The sequence below is a fragment of the Eleutherodactylus coqui genome, chromosome 4 (genome assembly GCF_035609145.1).
Source record: "Eleutherodactylus coqui strain aEleCoq1 chromosome 4, aEleCoq1.hap1, whole genome shotgun sequence".
NCBI lineage: Eukaryota > Metazoa > Chordata > Amphibia > Anura > Eleutherodactylidae > Eleutherodactylus > Eleutherodactylus coqui.
Window position 1 is genome coordinate 168,079,699 of NC_089840.1, and position 14,043 is coordinate 168,093,741.

General features: G+C 43.2%; 1 protein-coding gene across 7 annotated transcripts in view; it reads right to left on the bottom strand.

The window, feature by feature from the left end:
• The window catches only part of ZMIZ1 (zinc finger MIZ-type containing 1), a 407,596-nt gene that overhangs the window by 269,140 nt on the left and 124,413 nt on the right, over window positions 1–14,043 (bottom strand). For all 7 annotated transcript variants that reach the window (XM_066600362.1, XM_066600356.1, XM_066600357.1 and 4 more), the window contains one exon: window positions 5,928–6,027. The gene's annotated coding sequence lies outside the window, so the exon portion shown is untranslated. The remainder of the gene's footprint in view (window positions 1–5,927; window positions 6,028–14,043) is intronic.

The following is a 14,043-nucleotide window of genomic DNA, read 5'->3' on the forward strand; positions in this document are numbered from 1 at the left end:
TCCTGAGGAAAGAACACGCTGTCACAACCCTTGCCAGTTGTAGACAGCCAGTGACTGGAGCTGCACCTCCGGGCTCCCGTACCACCATTTATTCTGTTTTTAGGAAGGATAAACAAATAGGACACGAGCAGGACAGACATTTTATCGTGCTTGTTCCCAAACCAAGAGGATGAGTAAATCAAATATTCTGGCAATTATGAGAAATTATCAAACCACCTATTAATTCAATCTAGATTATTCGTTTTATCTACAAACAGCATATCAAAAAGTGCCCATATATATTGTATATACTGTAGCAAGAGGATGAATAAAATAACTAATACGTAGAATGAGACATACATTATACAGAAGGGTGCAGGGTTGAAAAGTCAGTCAAGAGTATTTTTGGCGAATTGGAGTTGATAGAAAATGTATTGATTCTGGCTTAAAAAAATATACATTATAAATATGGTATAATTCAATGCAGAATTTGCTGTATATTGCTTCTATAAATATGTTCTATTTATCTAAGCCCTTATTTATCCAATGATGTGTAGTTTCCACATCCAATCCAGGATGTGGAAACTACAACAGTATCCTTATGTGGCTTCTTCAAGGCTTTCAGTTGGGATAAATTTGCTGCACTATCTGCACGTGCTCAGTGGCGCACTCCTCCTGCACTCTCTGCACGTGCTCAGTAGCGACGCTCCTCCCGCACTCTCTGCACGTGCTCAGTAGCGACGCTCCTCCCGCACTCTCTGCACGTGCTCAGTAGCGACGCTCCTCCCGCACTCTCTGCACGTGCTCAGTAGCGACGCTCCTCCCGCACTCTCTGCACGTGCTCAGTAGCGACGCTCCTCCCGCACTCTCTGCACGTGCTCAGTAGCGACGCTCCTCCTGCACTCTCTGCACGTGCTCAGTAGCGACGCTCCTCCTGCACTCTCTGCACGTGCTCAGTAGCGACGCTCCTCCTGCACTCTCTGCACGTGCTCAGTAGCGACGCTCCTCCTGCACTCTGCACGTGCTCAGTAGCGACGCTCCTCCTGCACTCTGCACGTGCTCAGTAGCGACGCTCCTCCTGCACTCTCTGCACGTGCTCAGTAGCGACGCTCCTCTCGCACTCTGCACGTGCTCAGTAGCGACGCTCCTCCTGCACTCTCTGCACTTGCTCAGTAGCGACGCTCCTCCTGCACTCTCTGCACTTGCTCAGTAGCGACGCTCCTCCCGCACTCTCTGCACGTGCTCAGTAGCGACACTCCTCCCGCACTCTCTGCACGTGCTCAGTAGCGACGCTCCTCCTGCACTCTCTGCACTTGCTCAGTATCGACGCTCCTCCTGCACTCTCTGCACATGCTCAGTAGCGACGCTCCTCCTGCACTCTCTGCACATGCTCAGTAGCGACGCTCGTCCCGCACTCTCTGAGAATCTGGGAAGATTGGAGAGTCAGAGGTTTGACTTACTGACTCCACAGCGCTGTGAGGGTGGAAAAAGGAGTTGGAAGTTCGACTACACAAACATTATTGGTGTTAATCTCCTGACTAGGGTAATGAGATACCTAGGAGCTTAAGTGCTCAGAGTATTTGGCCCATAAGGACAAAGATATCTTGTGGAATATGTCCAATTGCAGGTGTTGTCAATGTGAATGAAATGGTGATATCACAGGAGTCAACCCAAACCAATTTGAGATTATAACATTGCGGTGACCATCTTTATCTGTTTTATCAGTGGCTTAACACTTCTGGGCCTAGATGCTAATTCAGTAACACGCCACTCGCCTATCACATCACTGCTGCCCTCTCATGTAGTATTTGGACTTTTAGGCACAAATACAAGCCCCCCTTCTAGGCTGGCATGCAGGATTGTTGCAGGTTTTCAAGCCAATCACATTTTCTTTACGTGCTTCCTTCTGTTTAGAACCCCTCGATGCGCGATTCCAGCCGTCTCTACGTCAACACAGCCTCCTCTTTTAATACTCCAGAATGTTAACTTTCATTTAAGCAGTAATAGTCAAACACTATACTCTTTTCTCTTCCAATATTCTCTTCCAATGTCATATAACACAAGAATATTACTTCTAAGCACTAACATTGCTTGACCCCTTAATAGTTATTAGTGCCTCAAAGTAAACACTTGGTTTCATCAGGACTGTAGAGTCGAGTCAGTTTTAAGTTGAGCCGAAATGTTCAAAAAGAAGAGTCAGAAGTTCAGCCTTCCAATTCGGCAGCCTTGGTTACTATATTAAATGGCATAGATGGGAATTCTCCTTTCATTTTGGGATTGGCTGGGGACCGATTCCTGGCTCCCCCACAATCCAGAAAAAGAGGAGGCTGGACAGCAGGTTTAGCACTGCATCCCCAGTACATGGAACTCTATTCACAGGTTTCCGTGGATACGTCCTGTAGATATTCCAGCGCTACATGGTGGGTTTGCCCAGTAGGAATGACCAAGGATGGCTCTTTTTGTGTTTTTCTGTGCTCAAGACCAGATTGCTGACCAATAGCAGGGCAGCGCGTAGCAGGAAGTGTACAGGAAAGTAGTATAGGGTGGGAAATTGTACAAAATGTTGTTTCAAGCTGTATGTAAGTAGGGATGCAGCAGACATCTTGGAAAATAGTGATGCGGGGAAGCATCAGACACAGAGGGCAGCATAAGGAGGTAATGACTACTCGATTTAGACCCACAATCAGTTGTACATAAACATGGTGCAAACACCTTTCATATCTGGAATTTTGGAAATTTGCTTAACAACCAGAATACCCTTTTAAAGGGAATGTGTCAGCTGGAACCTGCTGTCCGTTCTGCAGGCATCATGTTCTAGAGCAGAAGGAGCTCAGTAGACTGATGTATAGTTTTATGGAAGGATTCAGTATAAGGCTACTTGACCGTGCATGTTTTAAAAGTTGCACCTGAGATTCTTGTATGCAACTTGCATTGTCCAAATCAATATAGAGTGAGGTCAGCAGCACAGCATAAATACTCACAAAAGGAGACTTTAACTGGCACAATCCTGCACGCTCAATCAAGGGATATAGATTTCTGAATCCCCAAATTAGTCCATAGAAATATCAGCGGATCGAGCAGCACATGGGGTGTATATAAAGGAATGAGAAATCCTCACATCAAAAAGATATCATTTATTAGGTCTACAGCATACAGCAACGTTTTGACTGCAATTACAGTCTTTGTCAATCCCCCAGTTTGCTGTCCAGTGTGCAGGACACCGCTCACTGACATGTACTATTCTCGTCCAAAAATTGGACAAGAACAGAATACGCTGCAATTTTTTTTTTACTTGGACTATCGTTCAGAGTGAAAAAAAAAATGAATGGGTCCAATTTTCACGCCGTTTTTTCGGTCCGAAAATCAGAAGGTAAAAAAGACAGTGTTTAAGTAGCCCAATGTGTGTTTCATTCGCTTAAAACTTTGCTCATTCTGAGCTAAACTATCCAGTGGGCGGTCAAATCATGATTGACAGTTTTCTGTGTATGACTGTACGTATAGAGGTGGCTGTCAGTCACCGATAGCTCCACCCACTTGATTGTTCAGCTCAGAAAGTACAGAGGTTTGAATGAATAAGATACCAGTTATACTGAATAAAACTATATAAATCAGTCTGCACAGCTCCTCCCACTTTAAAACACGATGCCTGCAGTTTGGACAGCAAGTTCAAGCGGACAGAGGTTTTTTAAAAGGGGTTGTCCCCCTTTACATTATTGGCCACCTATTCTTAGGATAGGCCATCAATAGTAGATCAGCGATAGTCCACCTCTTGGATCCCCAACGATCAGCTGCTCTCCCGTTGGCTGTCAGTATGTATGAAGCAGGAAACAGATGGCTCCGTACACACTGCTGTGGCCCAGCTTAGTAATGCAGGCACTTTTCCCAATACTTTTTTGGATCCCCACCAATTAACTATTGGCCCATTCTGAGGATATGTCATCAAGATTGTAGAGATAGGCAATCCCTTCAATATTTAAAATGGCCATGTCATTTGAGTTCAAAATGCCCCTAGCATACACTTCATTTTGCCAGGATAAACTGTGGCCAGCCAGCCACTTCATTCCAAAGAAGAAATGTAGTATGACATGGAAGGCATTCAGATAAATGGTGATCTAGGTAACACAAGGCCAGCTAGAGTCCAACAGAACGCATTGAGCAGCTCTCAGTCCTATTTCATAGAGGAAGGTCTTGAGCAGGGAACACCCTTTCTATGGTGTCCTATAGCCCCTACTGGGGGCTCTGAACAATTGCAATTTCTACCCGCAAGTGTGAGTGAACTGGCGAAGGTCAATGCATTTCAGTGCCTGCATATAGTCTGCGCGGACGGCGATCGTGGAATCCGCAATTCAAATCCGTCTGTGTGAGACTGGCCGAAAGAAGTACATATTAAAAGGGGTTGACATTCAAAAGTGGTTTCGTTTTCCTTCTTCTCTCCATAAACTTTGCCCTTCTTCTCAAAAGCGCTGTCTAGTATTGCAACGAAGCCTCATCTCTAATCTCCGTCCAGCCATTTAACTTCAGAGAAAGACAGAATATGGTCATAATGGCCAACATTGACATTTCCCTTTGCACAGCTTTTCTACTTGCAAGCAAAAATGAGGAGACACAAGGATTCTAATGCATTACTGGAAATACAAGAAACAATCAACTGGTCACTAATATATTATAAAAAAAAGCCAGGACCTTCCTCCCCAACATAAGGACAAGCAATAAGACAAAACCCTTCCTCATGTAAAGCTCCTGGTAGCAAGGAATTCTGAATCTTTCTAGGAAAAGAAGCGGTCTGCGAGATTATAGCCTTTCAGTGCTAATAACAGGGCATGGATGCAGGTAGGGGAAGGTGGCACAGAAGGAAATGCATACAAAGCAAGCAAAATTATAGAGCTGACAAAGTATTCCAAAACAAGAAGGGGCAGAATCCTCTCTGTAGAGTCACTCATATAGTTGTGTAGTGCTAACAGCTCAAGGGAGGTCTTCAATATGGATATGAAAAGGTGAGCAGTACAGGCAGGTGCAAACATACACAATATACTCAAGGGTAGCAAAGCAAGGCAGCGGGGGACCTCAAGCAATGAGGGGGTTATATAACCAAATGTTGTTCATTACTTTGGAAATCCAATTCTAAGCCTTCTCCAATGCATTTTGACTTAAAGGGGATTTGTCATCCAAAAATGACCCATCATATAAATCACATGTTAAACGTAAGAATTTTTGGAAAATGTTATCTTATTTTTTTCTCAACATATATTTAAAAAAATTAATAGTTAAATCCTGCATTTTTTACCCCGGCCACAGAGACCAATACTAGTCTGACACTTCCTGATCTGCAGAGAAAGCTTTGCCGCCATCTCACAAAAGGGCCTTTTTACACCGATTGATAAATCGGTCAGCAAAAATGGCAGTAGTGACTGAATGGCCAACGATAACTCATTCATTCAATTTCTGCAGGCAAAATCAAACGATGATCAGCCTCTATAAAGGTCGTCCGCCCCCATAGTCCTGTACAGGCAACAGAATTAAAAAAAATCTACAATCACAATATAAAAGCAGGAATAGAAAAATGGGTTACATTTCTCTTTTTGGTTTTAAATAATCAAACCTTTTTGGCGATATAGTCCCTTTAAAGATAATGTTTTATCCCAAAATGACTTTATTATATAATTTCTGTTTTTATATTGAACTATTTAAGAATCTTCTGTGAATTTTTACATTTTTGAGGTCAAGATCCATCTTTGATCTAGGGAAAAAAATCCTAAAATCCTGCAGTTCTCACTAATTTTAATAATAGTCTGACTCTTCCTGTTCTGCAGTGAAGATGTTTGAGGGCAGCCATGTCCTCACCACGACAGGCTGGAATCCACAAAAGGATTATAAATTATATATGCGTCAGAGGCATACCAAACACAAGAGTGGCCTCTGCCGGAACCCAGCGACGCCATTTTTCTTACCGGTTTTGGGCATCAAGGTGATTGTATTCATTAAAAACTGTATTTGTCTGGCTCTACATAATCAGCTTCTGGGGTCTTACAGAACGGCAGCAGAAATACACTGTAAAAGAAGAATAAGAGTTATTAGTCACAAGGAAGAAACAATCAAAATTGCTATTTTATTTACTATAGATGACCATGGTAAATCTCGAGCCAAACAGCATGAGCAGCCATCACATAGGCAGCTAGTCTCCGATTACATTCATACGACCATCTTCAAATATAAGTAAAATATGGAGCTAAATATAGACATTATAGTCTGCTTCGTCTGTATTTAGTTGTGTACAGTAATGTATATCAAGCCTGTATTAAAAAGAGATTGTGCCATTAAAAATATTGTTCATACTTAAACCCATAAACATTTTTGTATTGATAACGATTAAAAAATATGTTTCTACCCCAGATATTCCAGGTTAATATTAGCATAGCGCCACCTGCTGGTTCCATTAAAGAGCCTTTCTGTGTCCTCAGTAAATATTCCAAGGTGGTGGCACCTCTTTTATCACTTGTTCAGGAACTCTTCTGACATCAGAAGACATAGCAACTTCTGGAGCAGCCGCTCGCCACAAGAGGGAGCCCTCCACATCCCCAGTGCAGCGAGGACAGAGAGACTGAGCAGGTGTGACCACCTTGGAACAATTGCAGAGGTGAACAGAGACAGCAGGAGGCGCTATTCTAACAATAGTGTTGAAATATCTGAGGACAGAAGAAAAATGCAATGAGCGTAAATCCGAAATATATTTAGAATTAACCCCTTTAAGTAAAGTTAGCTCTATGTTCCCGCCATGTTCAATTTCATCCACATTTACACTTTTGCGAAAATTGCAGATACAAACCCAGATCAAATACCGATGAAAAAAAATCTCATCTATATTTTATCAGGTTCCATGAATTTTTATGTAAAGCATACAGTAGCTATGTGGTCTCTAATGAGGAATACATGATTAGGACATGTTTGGGTTCATTCCATGCATATGAACATCTACATATTGTATCATGCTTATCTGTATCAGACAGTCATTCATTTTTGCAGACAGGTTTACTGCAGAAATTGCTTCAAATATATAATCATAGACTTCATCTGAAGACTATTGCCCATATCTGGTGGAAACCAAATCCGGCTCTGCTCATACTTTGTGTTGGCCCTTTTCTGTCATATTTCAGTAGCATTTATGCGTTGGGTGACGAGCGGGCCCACGGTCGAGGAGATGGCGGGGATTAAGATGTCACTCTTCACGGTGACTCTACCATCTCCTTCCCCATAAGGGAAGAACGTGACCCGTCCAGGCCACCGCTAGGGGAGCCGTCAAGGGTAAAACAATTCAAGGGGTGTTGAAGAACTTACAGTTCGATGTCATGTGACGCTACAGTTCCTTCCTCTGCGGTGATACTGGATGATAAAATGAAAGTCCGCACACACAGTATAGATGAAAACAAAGCCATGAACGGTCAGCAATATTGCTTTACTGAAATACGCTAGCTTCAAACAGTCCAGCAATAATTAGGCCAAAGCTTAGCACGGGTGCAGGCAGCGTAAATGATGAGACAGGCAAAACACAGAATGGCTATCAGGCCCACAGTCCAAGTTATCTGTGCAGCTCCGCTCCTGGACAAATGAACACTTTTCTTCTCCAAACTCTCATCCTGTCAACACTCACGCTTTTAGATGCGTCTCGGCTCTGCTTGGCAATTTCTTTTCCTTAGTATAGTGGGAATGACTCCTGGGAGTAGTAGTCGCAGGGCAACTCATGGGATATCGCTCGGCCTCTTCCATTCTCCAACTCCTCTCTCAGCCAACTCACTGACTGACTGGTTACTCCTACTGATGGGCTACTACTACCGACTTGCAAACACATATATGAAGCATGATCACATGACTTCCAAATGTACAACAAAAAATTATACATTTCCAGACAGACATCTCACATACTAGATAGTTAACCCTTACAGTGCTGCAGCTATGCAATACACATCGATCATGCAATACATAGGATACTGACAATACAGGTAGACAAATGTATACACACTTTTATGGAGGGGCCCCATTACTCCGGGCCACTGCATTTACACTTCAGTAGTGTAGTAGTAGTAGTAGTAATAATAATAATAATAATAATAAATAATAATAATATAAATGTGTTTCTTACATCAGCCTAGGCAAACATATATATGTTGATATAGCCACCTTCATAGGAAATAGCTAGCAGTTAAATGGTTAACGAGTTCAATATTATAGGTTTGTAAGTACAAGTAGAAGTTGAAGCTCCCACGTGCGGTTCCCAGAGCTCGCTAGCAAGGGGAGGAACTTCTTATCTCTGACTGCATACTTTCTGTCCAAATTGCAATATTATTAAAGTCTATGCTACTTCGATATATAGGAATTACATGTTCACATAGCGACATACACCTGGGGCGTAAACATATATGTTAATCATCAGCGTCATTACATACTAGGCCAATCATGAGTTGTTAAGATGTTGGGGGCATGCATGTAATTGGTGCGTCATATTCAGTGTATCTGTATTGTACTTCCTTTGAATAAACCAAAAGAGTATTGGGGACTGACGGATAGCATCCGTGAGTTCAAATACATATATTCATGCATGAAGCTTCTCATTATAACCAATCTGGAGCAAACCAGTGAAATTTTCTGGAATATGATTTATTCCCATAACAGTAGTAAAGGAATGAACAGTCCACTGCGCTTCATGTACAGTAGAAAAAATGGTGGCATTTTATACCGCCCAACAGAGGCTAAAAGGGATGGGGGCCAGGAGCTTCTCCTGCTGTATAAGCCAAACATCAAGCACAATGTGCACTGAACCCAACGGAGAGGTTACCCAGTTATACAATTGCAATTCTCAACTCCAACAATATGGTTTTTTACCATAGAAAACATGCTGGTGTCTGGAACTCACCAGTGATTGAAGTCCATGACAAAATGAAAGCTAGTGCACAGCAGGTTTCCTTGGTCTCCTGGGGCCATTTATATACACAAAAAGAGTCAACAATGTAGTTAAAGCGAAAATTAAAAGCGAAAATTAAAACCTGCCAAGTCGTATCAGCCATAGTCTCTGAACACAGTGCCAGCTATACTGCCTGATGCCATCCACAGTCCCCAAATACAGTACTAGCCCAACAAGACGTCAGCCAAAAACCATATAGTGCCATATGTTGTACCCAGTCACACACAACAGGTAGTAGGGATTCTTCTCTCGCATGCTAAATGTTATGAAGGGATAAACTGGAGTTGTACTTTTGAGGTCTGTAATCTGAGTATATTATTACCCAAAGGGTAATTAAGGACACATTGTAGCTGACCATAGCCGGGGAACAATGGAAACATACAGAATCAGGGCACCAGGAAAGTGAGAGATAGCAGAGAGGGGAAGTAGAAAAGAGGGAAAACAGCCAAGAGGAATACTACTTTGGACCAGTGGAATAATGAATAAAGCCATGCGAGTCATTCCTCAGGAGTTTAGAAAGAGGAAAGTGAAATGAGGCAAAGTGGAAGGACCACACCAAGTGCGCTGCGTTCTCTGATGGCTACATTTAAATATTACATTTTCTGATTTGATTGATAGTGAGAAGGCAGAAAAAAATAACCTTGTTGATTTTACAGCCATGATGTGAGCAGATTAATGAAAGGTCTGGAAACTTCTACAAGCAGTGTGAATACGCGGCTGGTCGGCTGCGATAACATACAGCATTAACATGCATCACGTTGAAAAGACTTTAAAGGATTGTCAGATTATTGGCGACCATCTGTTTTTTTATCTCATTTTACTAGTGTCTCCTGAATAGTGCTGAGCTGCAATACCGGACACATCCTTAGAACAAGAGTGGCGCTAGCATTGGGAAGAGGTTTTTTTTCACCAAATCATTTATTGCCTATTTTGTAACAGCATAATCGGTGGAGAGCTGACCACATGGACCCCGCAGATGATGCACTCCAGGTCTCCCTAGTGAATGAACCACCTGTGTGCATGTGTGTCCACAGCTCCATTCTTCTAGGGGACCAACAGTGAATGGTGATCACGATCAAATATCTATCTGCTATCCCGTGTATAGGTGATAAAATGAATTAGATTGAATTACTTTGTATTATTTATAGACTAACTAAAGGTAATGTAGCCTTAAGCGTTTCCTTGTCTAACCAAGTTTAGCACACAGACGTAGATCGTATTTGGTCAGATATAATGTTTAGACCAAATATACACATTTATTTATATGCCGCCCATCTACATCACTTTACAGTCAGCCCTCATATACTGTGCTGTGAGGTCATCAGACATGATGAGACGGACGAGCTCCAGGAGAACAAAAAGGGAAAGAAAATGGCATGAACTGATCTCACGCAGGCAGAAGGTTGTAGAGTTTAACTTTCTGGCTGTATCCTAGAAACCGGCCATCGCTTCATATCAGATACTTTATAACCATGACTCATGTGTTACATTAGACAGATACAAAGATAGGAGGTTACATCTCACATTATTGCTGGCTGCCAATCTCTATTCTGTCTATAGGTGAAACTTAAAGCCAAAAATGAATGTGATTTATTTGCAGTAAAGTAAATATGATAACGCAGAGTACGGTAGTTGCCACGTGTTTGTCCAGTCAGCATGCTCCGTGCCCCTACCTAGGCAAGGCCTTGGCTAGAACAGGAAGGTCATGTTAATACCAGTGCTAAGCAGCTCTTGGCTGCAGAAGGGTGCCAACAAACACACGGTTGTCCCCTTTTGGTCCCGTGGTGCAACAGTCAGCTGCTCTCCACAGCTGTCAGACCTCAGAGATCCTAGCAGACGTCTCTATACCAGCTAATAAGCTCTCAATCTCATTGATTTATGGAGTAAGCAAATATTTTTAGAGCCAGTAAGGTCCAGCTTTCCAGATCCCATAAGTAGCAATGAAAATTATCCACTATTAGGCCGAATGCCCACGGACGGATTATCGCTGCGGAAATCGTGGTCAGACTCCCGCTGCGATTTCCGCAGCAATGTCCGTCCATAGACATGCTTTGTAAAACGATACTGCCACGTCTACGAGCAGAAATCAGCAGCGATTTTCTGCTCGCAGGGGAGATTTGCAGCATATTCTAATTTGTGGAGAAAAACGCACAGACGTCTTCCATTGCAGTCAATGGAAAATGTCCGTCCCGCGATACTTCGTGCTGTGGGCACAGCGAAAGCATCGCAGGAATCTGCATCATACCCCAGCGCCGATGCGTCAGGCGCTGCACTGCCCATGCGTGCAGACCGACACTCTTGCGGTGGATCCGGGCAGGAGAGTATGCGGCTGCTGGGGGGCGCTGGGTCGGATTCCGCTGCAAGACTGCGCAGGCGGAATCAGACCTGGCCGTGGGCATGAGCCCTTGAGAGATATCTGATAGCATCCACTTCTGTGGCCGTACGGCGTCACACAACGTTCCCTCTTCTCAGCCTTGCTAAGGCTCCAGGTGTAAGTACCAGAGTACCGTGTGATGGCAACGAGCGGTAGGAAAATAACATTTTGTGGGTAAAAAAAACAAACTTGTCCTTCAAATAATTTCAGCTGTTGTAACATAACGATTATTTTTGATATCTGCAGAACACGGAGCAACCTTATAAACACAAAAAGCTGACTGATACATAAATATCTGGGTAGAGCCCTCCACTTGTGATATGGAAATAGAAGTGTTAATCCTCACGATATGTAGTAACAGAAGAAAGCAAGATAGCAGATTGCTTAACAAGAAAAACACTGGAGGCTGATCAGAGATGGCGACTGATACCTCCATTCCTCACCTGAAAAGCCATATATATGCTAATATGTTTAATTAAGGTCTACTTATGGAGTAGAACTTAGAATACAGAGAACGTTTGCTGGAAGCCGCCTATAACATATTAACGGTAAAAAATATACAGGAAAAAAGTGAACAAGTACAATGTACCCTATACACCACATGTATCCCATGCACCGCACATACAATGTATCCCATGCACCGCACATACAATGTATCCAATACACTACACAAATGCGTGCAACTTCACAACTGCTTGTTTGGACTTGCAATGCTAGAAAGGATAAAGAAAAAAAAACACATGGCCTTCACTTCTGCTGCAGTCTAATTGGTGTCATGCATCACTGGTAGCACAAGAGTTAAAGGAAGAGGTGGGTGACAGAAGAGTGATCCTGACACTGAAAGGAATTAGGCTCAAAGCTGTGATCCGGGAGCAGGGAAATTAAAAGGAACGACCCATAATCTATCACTCCTGACATCTGTTAACTCCAATGGGGTGGGCGCCAATCAATACTGGCTGACAGCCAAGGGAGCGGAGAAGAAAGCGGGTAACATGAGAAAAATAAAATTCATACTCAACACAAGCAGCTCAGTTTACTGTCAACCCAATACAACAGATTCACAAAAACTGTCTGAAAGAACTTCTGTCTTTGCTGCCCATAGCAGCCAATCAGAGCACAGCCTTCATTTCTCTTACAAAAAAAAAGTTGCTTTGTGATTGGTTACTATGGGCAATAAAGACAGTTTTTCTTTTAAGACATGTTCATAATTCTTTCACGTAAACATATAAAATGTTGTTACAATAACAAATACCCAGCTGTGCTGACGGCTGGCCAGCCTAGATCAGCCGCTTTATCACCTAAGACTCAGTTTACGCAGAATCTAATGTGAATTCTGGATCGGAATACAGTATTGACTGCAGTGTAATTTTGAAATCCATATAGGGAAGATGGAAGAATACCTCTGCAGCGCCACCTATTGGAAGGCAGCATTCCTGTAAGTCAATATTAGACCCTTTAGACAAGCCTTATAGCAATGACAGGGACTTGAAAACCAAGCCAGAATAACCATGCACACACAGCGGCTTTGGGGTTTTTTTCGCAGAAAAAAAAAAAAAAAGAAAGAATTGACGTATCAATTCATAGAATGGTAGAGTTGGATGGGATCTCCAGGGTCATCGGGTCCAACTCCCTGCTTAATGCAGGATTCACCATATAATCCCAGACAGATATCTGTCCAGCCTATGAAGACTTTCATTGTTTGAGAACTCACCGCCTCCCATGGCAACCTGTTCCACTCATTGATCACCCTCACTGTCTAATATCTAATCTGTGTCTCCTCCCTTTCAGTTTCATCCCATTGCTTCTAGCCTTTCCTTGTACAGATGAGAATAGGGCTGAACCCTCTGCACCGTGGCAGCCCTTCAGATATTAGTAAACCTCTATTAAGTCTCTTCTCAGCCGCCTTATTTGCAAGCTAAAAATTCCCAGATCCCTTACCTCTTCTTCATAGAACATGGTTTTCAGAACACTCACCATCCTGGTAACTCTTCTCTGAACTTGCCTTGGTCTTTTTTAAATTGGGATGCCCAGAACTGGACACCGTATTCAAGAGGAGGCCTGACTAAGGAAGAGTAGAGGGGAATAATGACCTCACGTGAGCTAGACTCTATGCTTCTCTTAATGCATCCCAGAATTGTGTTTGCCTATTTTGCTGCTGCATTACACTGTTGACTCATGTTCAGTCTGCGATCAGTACACTCAAGTCTTTTTCACATGTGCGTATTTACGCCCGTGTGAATGAGCCTTTCATGTCAGATCCATGTAGTTTATGGATGACAGTGTGGAAACGGGGAGCCGTGTAGGTATACAAAGCACAACCCCAAACTCTTCAGGGGCCTTCCTATGAGCACCATAACTTATTGGTTATTTATCGATGATGCATGGTTCCCTTTAATGAGCCAATGAGAATGTTTTTATTTGTTTGTTTTTTTAAGTATTTTCACACGCATGGTGGATTGGCTCAATTCACCTGCCTTAGGCTGCCTGCAGATGAGCGGAAATCCCGCCGCGGGATTTCCCGCGGAATTTCCGCCGCTGAAAGTTTGCATAGGAGTGCATTAAAATACGCACTCCTATGCAGACGGCCGCGGTTTGGCCGCGCGAAATCTCGCGCGGCAAACAAACCGCGGCATGTCCTAGTTTTCTGCGGGGCACGCACTCACCCGGCCGCCGGCTCCGGTCTGCGCATGCGCCAGCTGCGCGGCAGCCGGCACATGAAAGAGCCGGGGCCGCCAGG